Source organism: Delphinus delphis, chromosome 3 (assembly GCF_949987515.2).
Source record: "Delphinus delphis chromosome 3, mDelDel1.2, whole genome shotgun sequence".
Lineage (NCBI taxonomy): Eukaryota > Metazoa > Chordata > Mammalia > Artiodactyla > Delphinidae > Delphinus > Delphinus delphis.
Window position 1 is genome coordinate 136,055,575 of NC_082685.1, and position 6,000 is coordinate 136,061,574.

General features: G+C 40.8%; 1 pseudogene; it reads left to right on the plus strand.

The window, feature by feature from the left end:
• Positions 1–3,689: 3,689 nt before the first annotated feature.
• Positions 3,690–5,593, plus strand: LOC132422470 (sentrin-specific protease 5 pseudogene; annotated as a pseudogene).
• The last annotated feature ends 407 nt before the right edge of the window (positions 5,594–6,000 follow it).

Here is a 6,000-nt window from a genome sequence, read left to right on the forward strand (position 1 = left end):
GGAATATTATTTGGATTTATTGCAATAGTTCTTGAGGGTATTGAAAACCAAACATTTTGTTAATAAAAGGAAGCTATAACTTAAGTATTCCTTTAAGCTATAATGGATGATACAATCTAACTATAAAGTTGCAAGTATATTAAACTGACATTTAGAAATAGATGCCCCAAATGCATTATTTTTTTCATTAAGTCATTAACTTTTGAGCAAAGGCTCAAAGGAAGTGAGGAGTGAATCATGACAGTACTGAGAAAAGAGGATTCTGGCAGAAGGAACGGCTGGTGCAGAGGTCCTGAAATGGAAACACGCCTGGTGGGTTCAAGCACAAGAGAGGAGGCCAGTGTGGTTGAAGGAAGTGATGGATGGGGAGAGTAGTAGGAAATGAGATTAAGAAGGAAAGAAAATCCAGAATTTATAGGTTCCTAAAGGCAATTTCTAGGATTTTTAGGGCTCTTAACTAATATTCAGAGGAGTAAGAAGCCAATGGAGGGTTCCACACAGAGGGATGGCATGGTGTAACTTAGCTTTTAAAAGAATTACTCTATGTATTAGGCAGTTTAGGCTTACTAGTACCATAGACTGGGTGGCTTTAACAACAGAAATTTATTTTCTCTTACTTCTAAAGGCTGGAAGTCCAAGATGAGGGTGCCAGCGTGGTTGGGTTCTGGTGAGAGCTCTCTTCCTGGCCTGAAGTCGGCTCCCTACTTGCTGTGCCCTCACATGGTGGAGACTGAGTTCTCCCCTGTTGCTTATTATAAGGAGAGAGGCCTATCAGATTAGTGCCCTAACCTTATGACCGTATTTACATAATGTTAACTACCTCTATAAAGGCTCTGTCTCTGACTGTCTCAAAGGTTGTGTCTACATTGGAGGTTAGAGCTTAAACATATTAATTTTAGAGAGACGCAGTTCAGTCCATAACACTCTGGCTGATTTGGAAATAGATTATGGAGAATCAAATTTCGAAGTAGAGAAACCAATTAGAAGACAATTTGCTGTATTTCAGGCAAAAGCTCATTGTGGCTTCAAGAGACAATAGCAGTGAAGATCGTGAGAGTAATCATAGATCCTGAATTGAACGTAGGTATGAGAAAGTATCCAAGATTTTGGTCCTGAGCAGTGGAATGAGAGGAGAAGGCCAATGGGCAAGAAATGCACTTTTCCTTTAATCTGTCGTCTTTTTTTGGAAGGGGAGAGGGCAGCAGGAGAGTGGGTTAAGATTTGGGAAAGGAAATAGGAGAATCTGTGAAACATGTATTTATCTATTATATATGTTTATTTAGTTGACATTCTCCTAGAAGAAATGGATATTAAGATCTTCCCTATTAAGGTTGCCACTGATCTTAGATTTAAAGTATTATAGTTAAAAGCCATGACATTCTCCAATGGTCTTTTGAAACCTCTCTACTTGATTCATTCCACAAATATTTATCAAGTGACTACTACATAGAAACACCTTTCTAGGTACATAGTATACAACAGTGAAATAAAGGCCTTCATAGAGCTTACAAGTTAGTACGTGAAATCTAACCAAATTTGTCAAATATACGTGTTCTATGCTAGATGGTGATAGGAGCCAAGAAGAAAAATAAAGCTGGGAAGAAGACTTTTTTGGGTTTAGGGGTTGTGTAGAGTGATTTCAATAGACTGAGCAGAGAAGACCTCTGTGAGAAAGTGACACTTGAATAACATCTGAAGGAGATGAAAGATAGAGCCATGTGGATATCTGGGGGAAAAACATTCCAACCAGGGCAAAGGTCACAATGTATCTGGAAAGTGGGAGGAACAGCAGGGAGGCCAGTGGGCTAAAGTGGAATAGGGCATTACCCTTTTGCCAGCAATAGTCAATATCCAATTCAGAAACAGGTTCTGATGAGTTAGACAATATTTATACTCACTTTTTATTTTCCTGTTGGGAACCTATCTCACTGTCTCCTGGCTGGGCATGAGTTCTGTTGCTGTTTGGATGAGACCATAACCTCCCAGTTGATGTCCTTATCAGAGCTTATATCTCAAACTGAAGGTATGGGAAGGAAATGGAGACTGGATAGTTCCTATTTACAGATGTGGATGAGAGTAACAGCTAGTCCTTTTGAGTTGTTTCCTTCACATGTATTTCTTACTGAAGGCATATTTCTTACCTGGTTGCATATATAACACATTTACATAAAACAGAGAACATAATATACAGTATTACTGGGGGAGAGAGTCTGTGTGTGTGTGTATGTGTAGATTTTTGATGGTTGGTTTAGAATCAACAGGAAGAAAGCTAAGTGTCTGCATCATATGCCAGGTACTATATTAAGTACTTTATATGTGTCAGTGCCCATAATCTCACAATCACCCTCCAAAGGGAATACTATCCTCCCTCTGGGTTTTTTTTGCAAAGTCACAGAGCTCTTTCTCATCAACAAATGAAGAACAATTAAAACAATTTTGAAAAGAAAAGAATGAAAGGGGAGGACCAGTCTATTTGATTTCAAGACTTAATATTTAGCTATAGTAATCAGTGGAGGAAAGACAGACTCTTCAACAAACAGTGCTAGAACAATTGAACATCCATAAGCCAAAAATAAAAACAAAAAGAACTTCGACCTATTTCTTACATCTTTTGGAAAAATTAACTCAAAGTGGACCACAGACTTAAATGTAAACATAAAATTATTAGAAAAAAAAAGAGGAAAAAATCCTCAGTTTCCAGAGCTAGGCAAAGAGTTTTTAGTGTTGACACCAAAAGCATGATCCATAAAAGGAAAAATTGATAAACTGGGCGTCATCAAAATAAACCTTTTGCTCTGCAAAACATACTGTTAAAAGGATGAAAAAGCTACAGAGTGAGAGAAAATAACTGCAAACCATATATCTGACAAACAACCAGTATCTAGAACACATAAAAAGGAACTCTCAAAACTCAACAGTAAACAAAACAATCCAATTAGAAGATAGGTTTTTAAAAAATGACTATCAAAGAGAATATACAGATGGCAAATAAGCACATGAAACGATGTTCAAGATCATTAACCATAACGGAAATGCAAATTAAAATCAAAATGAGATTTTATTATACTCTTATCAGAATAGCTAAAATAAAATAACAACAAATACTGATGAGAATTAGGAGAAATTAGATCACCCAGTACTTTGCTGGGTGAATGTAAAATGGCACAGCTACTCCAGAAAACAATTTGTCATTTTCTTCAAAAAATTAACCATACAGCTATCACATGACCCACACTCTTAGGGCTTCTATCCCAGAGAAAGGAAAATTTATTTTCAAGCAAAAGCCTATACATAATATAACCTTATTCATTAGAGCCCCAAATTAAAACAAACAAAAAACCAAAACAAAACCCAGGTGTCCTTCAACGGGTGAATGGTTAATCAGTCTATGATACATCGATACCATGGAATACTCTCGGCAATAAAAAGGAAAGACCTACTGATACATGTAATACCTGGATGAACCTCCAGAAAAGTAGATTGAGTGGAAAAAGCCAACCCTTCCAGAGGAAGCTCGGCGGCCATGGTCGCTGTAAGCAGGCCAGATGCCTGCTGGCTGACGGGCTTTCCCCTAAAGCTGGCGAAGGTGGAGCCGCAGTCCAAGCTGCCGCAGCCTCTGGACCCATGGCGTGACAGGTTCCAGCAGAGAGGGGCATAGCTGCTTTCAGATCTCATTATGCATCAGAAAAATGAAAAAACAGACGAAAATTCTATGGAGGAAAGGAATCCACTTAGCCTTTTCTTAGAAATGGAATACTGGGTTTGGAGGCTTTAAGAAGTTCTACTTTCATCAACAGTTGTGCATTCTGAAAGCCAAGTTGGGAAGGCCAGTTACTTGGAGCAGGCATTTGAGGCATTTCCAATGCAGAAAGAAGGCCCTTCAAATCCAGAAAATATGGATCCAGGATGAACCCCTTTTTGCTAAGACAAAGTCCAATATGGCTGTTCAGAATCTTAGTACTTTGTCCTCTAAAGTGAAAAGAAAGGACACTAAACACTTCATTTCCTCCTCAAGTGCCTTCCTGAAAGTCCAAGCAGAGAAGTTGCTATCATCAGCAAAGAACTCTGATCTGATCATGAATATTCTGGAGAGAAAAGTCTCTTGAAGGCAGCTGCTGACGTACCAGCAAATAGTGTTTTAAGTCAGGCCAGTGGTCACAAACCTAGGATGGAGCCACAGGCTTCTCATCTTCCTATGAAGTTCAATGTGGAGAGCCAGAGTCCAGGTGAGAGTGGCACAATTGTGGTCACCTTGAGCAACCATAAGAGAAAGAGCTTTTGTTATGGCTGCTACCAAGGGCTGGAGCACCACAGGAATGAGGGACCCCTGATTCCAAAAAAGTTTCAACTTAACAAAGAAGAATAAAAGTATCTCCTCATATGATGTATGAGAAATGATCCATGATTAGATTTCGGTACAGGGTTCTCAGATCCCAGCACTTCAGAACAAAAAGCAAAGCTTGCAAGCTAAAAAAAGCCCAGCAAAGCTGGGTGCAGGTCACTGGGGACCATCAAGAGACCCTTATGGAGAACAGTGCGGGTGGCAGTTGCAGCCCATTCCCTTCCCCAGAACCTGAAGCGCCTTCTTGTCAGCATTAACCATACCTTCCAGATACGGACAGCAATGCTGTGGTGAAGGGAAAGAACTCTCATGTGCCTCATGGCCACACTAAAGGAAGCCCTCTCTTGGGCAAGGAGCTTAGTTTAGATGAAGCATTCCCTGACCAACAGAATGGCAGTGCCACAATGCACCTGGGGCGAGTCAGCCCCTTCCTCTCCTAAGTGGGAGTGTACAGAACTGATTCATGACATCCCCTTACCAGAACATCATTCTAGTAACATGTTTATCTTGGAAACTGAGAGAGAAGTTATGGCTCTGGGTCAGGAAAATCGGACAAGTACTGTCAATGATGACACAGTAAAACTGTCAGTGTCAGGGGCAGATCAATCTGTGAGTAGTGTAGATGGGCCTGTGTCCAAAGACACTGTTCAGAATGAGAGCTCACGCCAGTGGGATGAGGATGGATCTTTCAAGCAGAACATTCTTAGTTCTAAGTTGCTGGACCACCCTTACTGTAAAAGTCCACTGAAGGCTCCTCTAACGTGCAGTGGACTCAAACTAGAAAATCCAGTGGGAGGTGGGAAGAACAGTCAAAAAGCCTCTCCAGTGGATGGTGAACAGCTGTCAATCTGCCTTTCTGGATTCCTGGATGAGGTTATGAAGAAGTATGTCAGTTTGGTCCCACTCAGCGAAAAAGATGATCTTGGAAGATTAAAAGATGTCTTTAATGAAGACTTTTCCAATAGAAAACCATTTATCAATAGGGAAATAAGAAACTATCAGGCCAGACATCAAAAATGCAACTTCCGCATCTTCTACAATAAGCACATGCTGGATATGGAGGATCTGGCAACCCTGGATGGTCAGAATTGGCTGAATGACCAGGTCATTAATATGTACAGTGAGCTGATAATGGATGCAGTCCCAGACAAAGTTCACTTCTTCAACAGCTTTTTTCATAGACAGCTGGTAACCAAAAGATATAATGGAGTAAAAAGATGGACTAAAAAGGTTTATGGATACAGAAACTGAAAAGTAGAAGTGGTTTGTTACAAGGTCATGTAGACTAGAAGGAGATTCTTCTGGAGCAGGACATTATCTGAATATCAGAAAGGAAAGAAGGCTTGAGAAATAGTTTCTAAGAATCTAGCTTAAAATAGCCCTGTAGGGACTTCTCTGGTGGCACAGTGGTTAAGAATCCACCTGCCAATTCAGGGGACGCGGGTTCGATCCCTAGTCGGGGAAGATCCCACTTGACGCCAAGCAACTAAGCCCGTGTGCCACAACTACTGAGCCACAACTACTGAGCTCTAGAGCCCACGAGCCACAACTACTGAGCCCTCATGCCACAACTACTGAAGCCCGTGCGCCTAGAGCCCATGCTCCACAACAAAGACAAGCCACGGCAATGAGAAGCACGCGCACCACAACAAAGAGTA